Source organism: Mus musculus, chromosome 5 (assembly GCF_000001635.26).
Source record: "Mus musculus strain C57BL/6J chromosome 5, GRCm38.p6 C57BL/6J".
In the NCBI taxonomy this organism is placed as follows: Eukaryota; Metazoa; Chordata; class Mammalia; order Rodentia; family Muridae; genus Mus; species Mus musculus.
In genome coordinates this window covers 3,257,362-3,270,079 of record NC_000071.6, presented here as the reverse complement: position 1 = coordinate 3,270,079, position 12,718 = coordinate 3,257,362, and positions in this window count along the sequence as shown.

Here is a 12,718-nt window from a genome sequence, read left to right as displayed (position 1 = left end):
CAGGCTCCAGGGCAGACTGGACTCCGAGGCTGACTGTACTCCCATTGCTCTATGCATTCTGTACACTCTTGGGAAGTTATTTTTAATGCAGCTTGCCAGAATGGTGTGTTGAAAGATCCATAGTAACTAGCTAACAGTAACAGCGGGACCTGCCAAGTAGAAGTTCCATAAATCAGTCATAAACACAGTCCAAAACCAGGGCCAACGTCGTGTGCATGAGGGAGCGTCTTTGGAGAAGCCCAGCTTAAGCATTTTTATGGGATCGGTTTGGATCTTCTCAGGAGTGAAAAGCTCTCACAGCAAAGATATTTTTAAAGGAAAAAAACCGCAGAGTGAGAAAGAGGCTTTCTGGTACTTTATTCTGATGGCAGACTTTCTCCTGGATTATCCCGCGACTCAGGGAAGCCAAGGCAAAGTAGTGACGAACATCTCATGGCTGTTGATGGTTTTGAAATCATTCCTTACGCACTGCCACAGCCCATGTTCAGACCTTAATAATTTGGTATACTGAAAACCTCATGGCTGATCTATCCTCTCTCAAACCTTCCAAATCTACCACAGTAAAAACAGCCCAGGTGGTTTTTTTGAACATCTAATCCTTTGAGTGAGAATTTTACAAGGAGCTGCCAAGTGCTACCAAACCATATAAAAGCTGCAAGTTTGATACTCTAGGGGCTTTCTCCTGCTGTAAACCTACAGCACTTGCAGGGAGCTGGAAACTTTATTTAGATTTGAATCATGCCTTGGGAATTGTAAGGGCTTGTTTATCAGGCAATGGCTGTATTGCCAACAAATGCTAACATGGTACGAGTCATTTTTGAAAAGGCAGAGAAGAGTCCTTTACTGGTTTGGCTCTCTGCTGTTATAGAGGACCCAGCCATAGCGAGAAGACCATCACCTCTCATAGGAACTGTTACCCAAGGACAAAAACATCAGCAGGAAGGATACTGGAGTGCTGAAGCTTTAGGCTCAATATGAGAGTAAATGTGTGCTGGGATGGAAGGGAGGCTGCATCCCTTCCTATACCTGAGTCCTACACATCAGACTGCTCTTTTCTGCTTTATTTGCAATGGCTCTCCTCTTCTGACCTGTTTGTTTAGAACCCACCATACTCTTGGTAAAGATAGATATTGTGGAGATATGTGGACATACTGTAGAAACAAGAAGGGAGAAGGTTTGACACATGCCACCAAAAGAGAGATTTTACATTAGATAAAACCCCTTTGCTTACATAACCAGAGTTTCTGGTGTTGGGGGGGGGGTTCTGATTTTTCTTGCAACCATATGAACTCATCAGCTTTGGTGCCGACTGGAGTTCTGTGTAGCTGGAAGGCAGCAGGTGAGTGAGATGGCAAGCTCTTCCCTGGGAGCCAAGCACCTGTCTCTGTGCACATCTGGAGTGCTAGGATTGCAAGTGTGCTAATGTGTCTGACATTGGCATGGTTCCAGGAATCTGAACCCCTCTTCTAACACTTGCATGGCAAGAGCTTTATCCTCTGAACCATCTTTAGAGTTCTCAAAGCTTGGATACTTTTACAAAGTATAAATTATTTGTAAACCCAAAGGAAGAGTGCCAGCCTGGCTACTTATCCACTTGAACATTTAGGTAAAGGACAGGGGACAGCGGTCACATTGGAGTAGACAGACAAGTGAAAGGGAGATGAGAACACAATGTAGCATTTGTTGTCTCCAAATCGAGACCGAGGGGGACATGACAGATGAAGGGAAGGGGTATTTCAGACGGGAGGGATTTTGGACATGGTTAAGTGCCAGTAGGAGGTAGACAGGGAGAGGAACAATGTCAGAGTGTGGTCTTGAAGAAGGTTTGAGAGGCCAGGGACCGGAATTGCTGTGGTGTGGTTTAGGGATCAACCTTTGTATACTCAGAAAGGACAGCCTCAAGCTTAACTCAGCACCCTCAGGCAAATATTTTCTGAACTCAGTACCATGTAGGAAATTAAAGGGGAACATGCTTATTTGTACTTTATCTCAGTGGAGGAATGAAGCCTTGAACTACATACTAGTAACAGTGAAGGCATTATGTCATAAGAGGAGGGTGTGGAGCAGGTATTGAGACCTTCAACCCTTTCCTCCCCAACTTGCTTCTTGGTCATGATGTTTGTGCAGGAATAGAAACCCTGACTAAGACAACTATATTCCGTTTTTAGAACTTTAAATGAACATTAAGGTTGTAAAGGAAGGGAACATGTTTTATTCTGCCAAACTCGACATTTGTCAGTTTCTTTGACCATGAAATGCTCACCTCAAGGGGCATTTATCAGAAGCTAAGAGACTCAAAGTTGGTTAAATGGAAGAAATGTAACACAGGGAAGATTTAACTTGGCATAGAGAGAACAATGGAAGATGGACCAGGATGGTGTGTGGCTTGAGGCACATCCAAGAGAATGCTGGAGGCCAGGCTGCATGCGTTCACTCTAGGGCAGTCTTTTCTCAAGGTAGCAAGCAGTGTCTGTGCCCACAACTGGAAAAGAATTGCAAAGAATTAGGGTGTTCAGGAGGGTAAATGGTATGCCATTTTCTTGCTTTTCTATTTCTGTTCCAGCTTTGGTTAGATTGAGGAAAATGAAGACCTTTGTCAGTTTAGCGTTGTACTTTGACTTACAAAGGGGCTGAGCTGTCCAGTTCACAGTCCTGTTTGTTGTCTCTGAACCTGTTTTCATTTGTGTGGTATACAGGATAAAGGATCTGGAGATGCCTTGTCTGGGAAAAATTGCCTGGATTCCATTTGTGCTGTTGGCGATCCACTCTAGGATTTGGATGCACAGAATTGATGAGGCCACACCAGTGTGGGGCTACTGTGATCATCAAGGATTGTCACCACATAACAACAGCTGAGCTTTTCTTAACCAGAGGTCACAACCCTGGCAACCTGGCATGTGGAACCGCGCATTGATTGATTGATTTGTTAATAATTTTTTAAAGCTGACGTACCAAATAACGAGTTTCACTCTCTTCCTCCCTTATCCACTACCCCTCCCTCTGACAAGGTCTCATGTAGCCCAGGCTGGTCCCCAATCAGTATGTAGCAGAGGATGGCTGTGAACGCCTGATCTTCCTCCTTCCACCTTCATGATGCTAGGATTGCAGGTGGGGACCACCATCCCTAGCTAACATTTTCATTTTTATATTAATATCTGCTGTATATTATTATACTTGCTCATGTTTGCTTCCTAGCTGCCCCCGTTATCCTCTTCCCAACTATTATTAGTCCTTTCTTTTCCACTAAATCATCTTGGTTTTGCTTTCATGTCACACAAGGCCCCCCAAATCTGAATGCAGAAGCTACTACATAGACTGTGCACATACAAGAGACCTATAAACAAGCTGCAGAAACAGCAGAAGCTACTACATAGACTGTGCACATACAAGAGACCTATAAACAAGCTGCAGAAACAGCAGAAGCTACTACATAGACTGTGCACATACAAGAGACCTATAAGCAAGCTTCAGAAACAGCAGAAGCTACTACATAGGCTGTGCACATACAAGAGACCTATAAACAAGCTGCAGAAACAGCAGAAGCTACTGCATAGACTGTGCACATACAGGAGACCTATAAACAAGCTGCAGAAACAGCAGAAGCTACTACATAGACTGTGCACATACAGGAGACCTATAAACAAGCTGCAGAAACAGATCCCCCTTTCCTTCTTTCTTTTTAATGAAAACAGATTCTTTCCCCTCATCTAATATATCCTGAGTAAGGTTTCCTTTCTCTCTATTGCTCCCAGCTCCTCCCTCTCATCCAGATCCATCTCTTTCTGTCTCTCCTTAGAAAAAAAACATGATTCGCAGGGATAATGATACAATATGCCAAAATAAAATATGTTAAGATGACACAATTAACACACTATAATTGGACAAAATAAGTGGATAGAAAAGAGCCTAAGAGGAGAGCCAAGAGTCAGAGACCCACTCTTTTACACACCAGGAATCCCATAACAACACTAAACTGGAAGCCATAGAACACATGTAGAGGAGCCTGTGCAGACCTCTGCAGGGCCTGCTGCTCCGTCCACCACTGTGAGCTCATGTAAGTTTGCTCCTGTTGATTTAGAGGGCCTTGTCCATCCCCTCTACATTACACTCTCTGCTTCCTTCTGCAGCATTCTCTGAACTCTGAGGGGAGAGATTTGATGGAGACACCCCACTTAGTGATGAATGCTTCAAGGTCTCTCACCTTCTGCATAACCAGATCCCCATTCATTCACATATATAGTTTTAGTAAGATTAATGACCCAGACTTCTGGCACACAGTACATTTAACAACAAGTTAAAGGAAGGAACAATCGATAGTGGTAGGTACAATTAGGTGAAAAAGAAAAGGTATAATGTTGTAAAATCCCCATGAGAGAGCTCACGTGGAAAGTTGATGGCAGTCTAAAAGCAAATGGGTCTCAACAGTTCTCTCTGTAAATTCCATTGGCTGTTCTGTAGAATCATAAAGAGTGTTTGCAACTCATTAAAAGGCACCGAAGTGTGCTCAGTTATGGCAAGAAGGCACATACTACACAATGCTGGTTATTTAAAGGGTTGGCCACTTAAAAGCCTGTGTTGGATCTGATACTCCTTCCAGGTGCTTTTCCCTTCAGAAAGAGGCTCATTGTCAATTTTTTCTTTTAATCGACTGTACTTCATTGTCAATAATTAACCCTATGGGTTAAAGGAGGCTTAACGTGGCAACAAAGTGTTTTGAAAAACAGCCTCTTGTGATTTGAAGACTAAATAAATCATTAAATCAAATGACTCCATGATCACATGTTTATGACTATTTAAGGTAAGCCAGCCTCTACAAAGAGATACCGGCCAAATTATGTCATAAAATACAGCAGCTATGCTTTATCTTATCATCTTAAAAGCCACTTGTGGTTCTTCTGGAGGATGTTGGCTGTTCGGGTTGGCAGGCGACAATCCCCAATGTCAAGAAGCAGCTGTGGTCACCATATGGGAGGACCCCTAGCACCCTCCCAAAGGGGCTTTCGTTTTCCTCTCCAGCATTTGAGTTTGGAGCATGTCTTCCTACTCTCAAGGCACTTGGGACATTTTAATCTCATCAAAAAATGAGGTAAAGAAACAAATAAAATCTGCCTGTAAGATAAACATAGGGTTTTGGAGGTTCTGAAGGAACAGCATGTCAGGGTAAACGTGTAATGTTTGCCACCATGACAAATACTGCACGCTGCTCTAACATATTGCCACCATCCTGCTTTTGGCAAACAAGAGCATTTCTACTTCCCATTCCAAATTGAGCTGATAGCTCACCTGAGGAGAAGATTGACTCTGGAACCCTGCATTTTCTCTCTGCTAACCTGACCACACCAAGGTTTATCAGTCTTTTATCTTATAACTTTTAAAAATAGAAATATAGTTTGATTTCTGATAAGAAAAAAAATATGAACAACAACCTTGGCCATAACTTAGTAGCAAATACTGGCATTTAAAAATGGCAAAATATAATGACTTACTTTGAAAGCATGTAGGGTACTTTTAACTGTTGGAAAAAACTAAAAACAAAAAACAAAAAACTCTTTCAACTTCATTGAGTGGTCCTGGGGTTCTGCTAGCTATTTTTAAAAAATTAGGTATTTTCTTCATTTACATTTCAAATGCTATCCCCAAAGTCCCCTATGCCCCCCCCCCCTGCTCCTCAGCCCACCCACTCCCGCATCCTAGCCCTGGCCTTCCCCTGTACTGGGGCATATAATATTTGCAAGACCAAGGGCCTCTCCTCCCATTGATGACTGACTAGGCCATCCTCTGCTACATATGCAACTAGAGACATGAGCTCTGGGGGTACTGGTTAGTTCATATTGTTGTTCCACCTATAGGGTTGCAGACCCCTTTAGCTCCTTGGGTGCTTTCTCTAGCTCCTCCACTGGAGGCCCTGTGTTCCATCCTATAGATGACTGTGAGCATCCACTTCTGTATTTGCCAGGCACTGGCATAGCCTCACAAGAGACAGCTATATCAGGGTCATGTCAGCAAAATCTTGCTGGCATATGCAATAGTGTCTGGGTTTGGTGGTTGTTTATGGGATGGATTCCCAAGTGGGGCAGTCTCTGGATGATCCTTTTTTCCATCTCAGCTCCAATCTTTGTCTCTGTAACTCCTTCCATGGGTATTTTATGTCAACTTGGCACATGCTAGAGTCATTTTGGAAGAGGAAATCTCAATTGAGAATCCCCAACCCATCGCTACACAACAGCCTGTGGGCAGGCCTGTGGGGCATTTTATTGAGTGATGTGGCCAGGCCACAGAGAGCCAGTTCCACCCTGGGCAGGTGATCCTGAACGATATAGGAAAGCATGCTGGTTAAGTCATGGGGAACAAGCCAGTAAGCAGTGTTCTTTCATAGCCTCTGCCTGTGTTCCTGCCTCCAGGTTCCTGCCTTGAGCTCCTGCCCTTACTTCCTTTCATGATGGATTGTGATTGAGACATATAACCTGAAACAAACCCTTCCCTCCACAAGCTGCTTTTGCTCCTGGTGTTTTATCACAATAGGAACCCTAACTAGCTAGGCATGGTGGCACATGCCTTTAATCCCAGCACTTGGGAGGCAGAGTCAGGTGGATATCTGAGTTTGAGGCCAGCCTGGTCTACAAAGTGAGCTCCAGAGCTGCCACCATAGCTATACAGAGAAACCCTGTCTCGAAAAACCAAAAAAAAAAAAAAAAAAAAAAAAAGAACCCTAACTAAGACAATGATTGACATACCAGCGGCCATATCCTAAATGAAACAAACTCAATCTAACAGGCACCATCAACTACCAGAAGCACCTCAGGTAGGAATGGAATTTTTTGCCCACCTCCCCTCTCCATTCTGGGAATTTATCTAGCTTGGGATTATATAGGTTTTTGGCATGTTATAATAAATCTGTGAGTTTATATTTGCGACTGTCTTGTTGAATCTAGAAAATACTATTTATTTCCTTATAGTGATATTTCCTTATAGTGGTCTCAGTAATAGTAACAGATATGGGTTCCCTCTTTTGGAGCAGGCTTTAAGTCTAAATAGAAACTTGTTGGTCACTGCCATGACATTCATGCCATCATTACACTGGTGAGTATGTATTGTCAGACAGGTTGCTAATGCAACTCACAGCATCCACAGCTGGGTAAGACTGGTTTCTTTTATTTTTTTAGCACCATGAAAGCTAGCCAGTAGGGATGAAAATTTTAGGCAAGAGCCAACTTGTTTCTCCATGTCTGTGTATGTGCTGTCTTCAGCAATAGTGTCTTACCATTTTACCATCAAGTCCTGGAGGGCAATAAGAGCAATGACAAGACACACATACATGTACTCACGAATGCACACATACACTCTATCTATCTATCTATCTATCTATCTATCTATCTATCTATCTATCTATCTATCTATCTCTATCTATCTATCTATCTATCTATCTATCTATCTATCTATCCATCTATCTCTATCTCTGTGTGTACGATTTATTAGAGAGGCTTAAAGTCTGTAGTCTGTCTAGTCTGATATGATAGAAAGTCCAAGAATCCAATAGTTGTTTGATCCATGAGGCTGGATATCTCAGCTGGTCTTCAGTCTACATTGGATTCCTGAAGAAGTGGCTTCTAATACCAGTGAAGGAATGCCTCAGCAGAAGGATGGGTGAACTTGTCAGTGAGAGTGAAGGCAAGCAGGCAAAAACAAGGGCTTTCTTCTTCTCTGTTCTTTTATATACATTGTCTCCAGAAGGTGTGGCCCATATTTAGAGTGGATCTTCTGATCCAGGTCAAATGATCCAGATTTAATGATCTTTCCATCTTGAATCATCCAATCAAGAACAATCCCTCATGGATATGGAATCTAGAACCCCAGATGGATTGGGTTTTAGAAATTCCATATGTAGTGAAGTTTATGACCAAGAATAGCCATCCCTGGGGTGTTCTAGGAGAATGAAGGAAAAAGTGAAACAGTAGCTAGTTAGATGGCTAAGTCAGTAAAGTGCTTGCCACACAAGCAAGAAGGCCTGGCTTCAATTCCCAAGAACCTATATGAAATGCCAGGTGGCATATACTTGAAATATCAGTACTAAGTGATCTGTGCGACCCTCTGGCCAGCTATTCTAGCCTCCTTGGTGAGCTTGAGGTCATAGCATGACACCCTATATAAAAATAAAGATGACTCCTAAGAATGATGACCTCTGGCCTCTACTTGAATGTATGTGCATACATGTACATGTGCCCACAGACATGCATATGCACACACAGAACATTTGCTCCTCCACTACTCACATCCTGTATTTCAACTTTCCTTTTCCTTATCTCTCTCTCTCTCTCTCTCTCTCTCTCTCTGTGTGTGCACCCATATCCAAACATTCATGTATTCAGCAGTGTATAAATTGGTATGAAATCATGTTTTTAAACACAGTTAGTTGTATTTTATACAAAATTACAGAGCCACTTTAATGCTTTGCGTATTTGTTATAGTCAATTTGTATTTACGTAATTTTTACTATTCATGTCCTTGGAGAAATAGATCATTGTTGGGACTCTACAAAGTTGTAGACTAATGAAATCTAGCCTCTTTGAACTGTTGGGGCACACAGCATCAAATGGGAGACTGGAGCAGAGAACACTACTTTTCAAGAAATGCCCATGCAGCTCTGGCCAGCTCTCTGCTTTCCTCTGTCTGGCCCGAGTTCCAGTGGCACTCAGCCTCACACTAGGCTCCTGTTTCACTTAGGGCCATCCGTCCATTTTCATTACTTACTTGGCCTCTGTGGGCATTCTCATTTCTGACTCAGACATACAACCAATTTCAAATTTTCCCTTCAGAAGTTGGATTTTTATAGGCATTTCTAAGTATCCTAAAACAAATAGCATTAGGTATCCTACATGCTGAAGAGCTGAGATCAGACCAACCCTTTCTTGGTTGTAACTCATGTATGACACCTTTCTTGGTCTGGATAATTTTGTGTATTAACTGTGAAAGAGATCAGCCAGGAGTTTTTTAGGACCTGATGGTAGGCCAACAGATGCTGTGAAATCATGTTCATCAGGGGGCTCATTGTACAAGTTCTCTGTATACTGTGACATCATATTTACTTGTTCAGGTAGATAAAGATCCATGCCCATTTGAAAAGATTCTTAGTAAGGCTCTATTTTTACCCAACTCCTTAAACCAGATATACATGACAAATATTTCCATAGGATTAATGTCTAAGTGTTCCAACCTCCTCCACCCTTATTAAATACTAGCTTTTTCTTTCATACTTGGAACTCTCTTGAATCTGTGAATGAGGATCATTTTCCATATGTAATGCATCCAAAGTCATTAGCCTATTAGATTCTGTTGCATATATTGGTTACTCTTTAAAAGAATGGTTTCCAATCTAACCAAGATCCAAATAGCTTCAGAGTCCAATGCTCCTTAGACAGAATATTTTCATATTTTCAAAGTAGCATACATAGGCTTTATTTTTTGATAAGGTCTAGAATTAACCAAAGGAATTGGCAGTTTTGCTATCCATATTTTTATCACTTGCCAAAAAGTTTTTCTAGCTTCATAGGAACCACATAGACACCAAATGATTCAGTTTTATTTCTACTTGTCTAGGCAACAAACCAATTTCTCAGTCTCCATGGATACCCAGTGAAACAACAAGAGTTATATATGTAAAAAAAGCTATCTGCTTTGAAATCTAATGATGACTGTCCGTTACAATCTGCCCTGGGATGGTGATATAGGAGTGATCCTTTGAGGGACTGGTGATACAGAGATTCTACCAGAGCATCTAGAATAGTGCCACAGCAAGGACCCTCCTGCTTTCTCAGTTTCTTTTTTGTGGAGACTCTTTTTTTTTTGTGGATTATGTGTTTATGGTTAAAGAATTAGGAGGTTCCCAAAGAAACCAGTGGGACACACACACACAGACACACAGACACACAGACACACAGACACACAGACACACAGACACAGAGAGAGAGAGGGGGGGAGGGAAGGGGGAGGGGGAGGGGGAGGGGGAGAGGGAGAGAAAGTCAGGAATTCAGGCCTGGCTGAAATGCTTTTATTTTCCACTTGGTAAAAGAAGAAACCTCATAGATGGGTGGATATGTTAACTCAATTAAGAAGTATATATTTGGAAATTCTTGTGGAAAGCCTCCAAAGAACATGTGAGATAAAAAAATGTCAGACTTCAGACTTTAGTGTATGTGAGGAACTGGAATTCTCTCATGTGTATTAATTCCCTGGCGATGGTTCCTTTCAAGCTAGGATGGTGATTATAAAAAATTAGCCTGGCTCCCAGGTCGGACCTCGTACTTCTGTACTCCTGCTTCTGTAGTGTTAAATTCTCCATTTCTCATTTCTCAAAACGAAGACATTAACAAGCAGGTGTTGCAGACCCTTAGCCAGTGTTGCTGTGGGCAGCGAGAAGTGTCAACAGGGACACTTTCATGGCATTAGAGATATACAGATATGCAGGTGTAAAATCTGTATAAAACAGGTACACAGATTAAGTCTTATGTATAATAGATCACACATTTATTTGAAAACAATTCTTTGGTATACATATGCTTTTACTGCCATTTTATAGAATCAAAATGGATGCATTTGTTTTTATCAGATAAAGAGTGAAATCTTGACTGAGTATTTTGTACTGCAAGACTTAGCATATTTTCAACATGCTTCAGAAGTGGCTGAGATTTTCATTTTTTGATGTCAGAGCTAAGAATGTTGCCATGTCTAAGTATGTACTAGAATATGGAAGAAGTGGCCATGTCACAAATTTCTGGAAATTATGTCCTAATTCAAAACCAAAATTAACTTTACATTTTAAAATGAAACTTAAGTATTCAACTCAAATATCAAGTTTTAAAAATCAAACATTCTAAGCTAGTATAATCTGAAGATATATTCATTTGATATTTTCATGCTGAGAAATGCTGGCAGAAAAATATTAATGATCTTTGTTTCCTGTAATTAAATCATTGAAGCTTTGTTTGTTTCTTTGCTTGTGTTTTTTTTTAGGAGAGCAGTGAACCTTGTATGCTTAGGGGAATTTCGTAATATGCAATAGTGCCATATTCAAGTCATGCTGTTCAGGCCAAGTCTGTTGACTTGCATTGTGTGACATGTGCGTACACAGTGTGTATGCTGAGGGCTCAGAACCAAAGCTGCAGTTAGAGTGTATACACAGTACAGTCCAGCACTGCCAGGAATATGTTGGAGAAATTATATATTTGATTTTGAATTAATTTTTTGTTGTCTTGCATTTAGACAACTTTCACTGTTGCCAAATTTTTGGCGATACTACATTTCAGTTATGGTCCTGTTGGAGTTGCCAACTCTAGCTTAAGAAGCTTGATGTTAGCTCATTAGAGGAACCACTGAGTCCCACATCCTCATCTATAAGGGGTGGGGAGTCTTTGTTAATATTCTTTTTGCCACTAATATTATAATTCCCAACAAGGCAAAAACACTTACTTCACATACAGCAAAGAACATGGCAGAAACTGGAGAGATCTAGTTTTTGAAAGGAAGAAAACTTTTGAGTTCATACACAAGGAATCAGACAAAAGAATCAAAAAGTTCTGGCCACAGTTTTCCTGCTTATATTATGAAGGTCTCTATGTTTACCATAGACAGGGGATTCCTGAAGAAAACAAGTGGGCATGTTTCTCAGATATTTTCTTTGTGTCTTTCCTATTTTCCTTTTCTTTTTCTTGCTTCTAATCTCTTGTTTTTTCAAAACAGGGTTTCTCTGTGTGGCTGTAGCTGTCCTAGAACTTGCTTTGTAGACCAAGCTGTCCTCGAACTTACAGAGATCCACCTGCCTCAGCCCTCTGAGTGCTGGGATGAAAGCATGTGCTACAATGCTCAGCCACCCTTGTTTTTTGTTTGTTTTCAAAATAGAATTCTGAAATGTAACGTTTTTAACAAGAGGATATGATATTTTATATTAGTCAGCCATTAGAATCCAGCCATGGCTTTTAGGGTTATAATGACCTCATGATTTGAGGTAATGATATGTTGTCATCAGAAAATCAGGAATAGTTCTACCTCAAGACCCAGCTATACCAATCCTGGGCATATATCCAAAAGAAGCTCCACCCTCCCACAAGGACACTTGCTCAATTACGTTCATAGCAACATTATTCAAGATAGCCAAAAATTGGAAAAAAACCTAGATACCTCTAAGAAGAATGGATAAAGAAAATGTGGTATGTTTACACAATGGAGTATTACCCAGCCATTAAAAACAATGACTGTTGCAGTAGGCGATTAACACTGTTCAAATTGCTCTGGCAGCAGCGGCAGCAGGAGTTCCACTCTACCTGTCCCAGTGTTCTGGATTCCCTAATGCAAGACACACACACACACACACACACACACACACACACACACACACACACAACCTTTTATGTAATTTGCCTTAATCAGCTCAATGGTTGAACCATTCCCAAACATCCACATGGCTAACACACTGTCCCCTCCCATATTCCTGAATTATTACTTACTAGAACTTATATTCCATCCTGGCCTCCTGGAGCCTGCTCTTTCCAGACTCTTACATGTTTGGTATGTGTTCTCTTCCTGCATTTCTCAGGCCTGATCTTTTTGCTTTCCCACCACGGTGGATCTCCTTTACTTCTCGGTCCCCTTGCCTGCGAATCCTAAAGTCCCACCTCTGTCTCCTTGCCCCACCATCGGCTGCCAGCAGCTTTATTTACCAGTCATT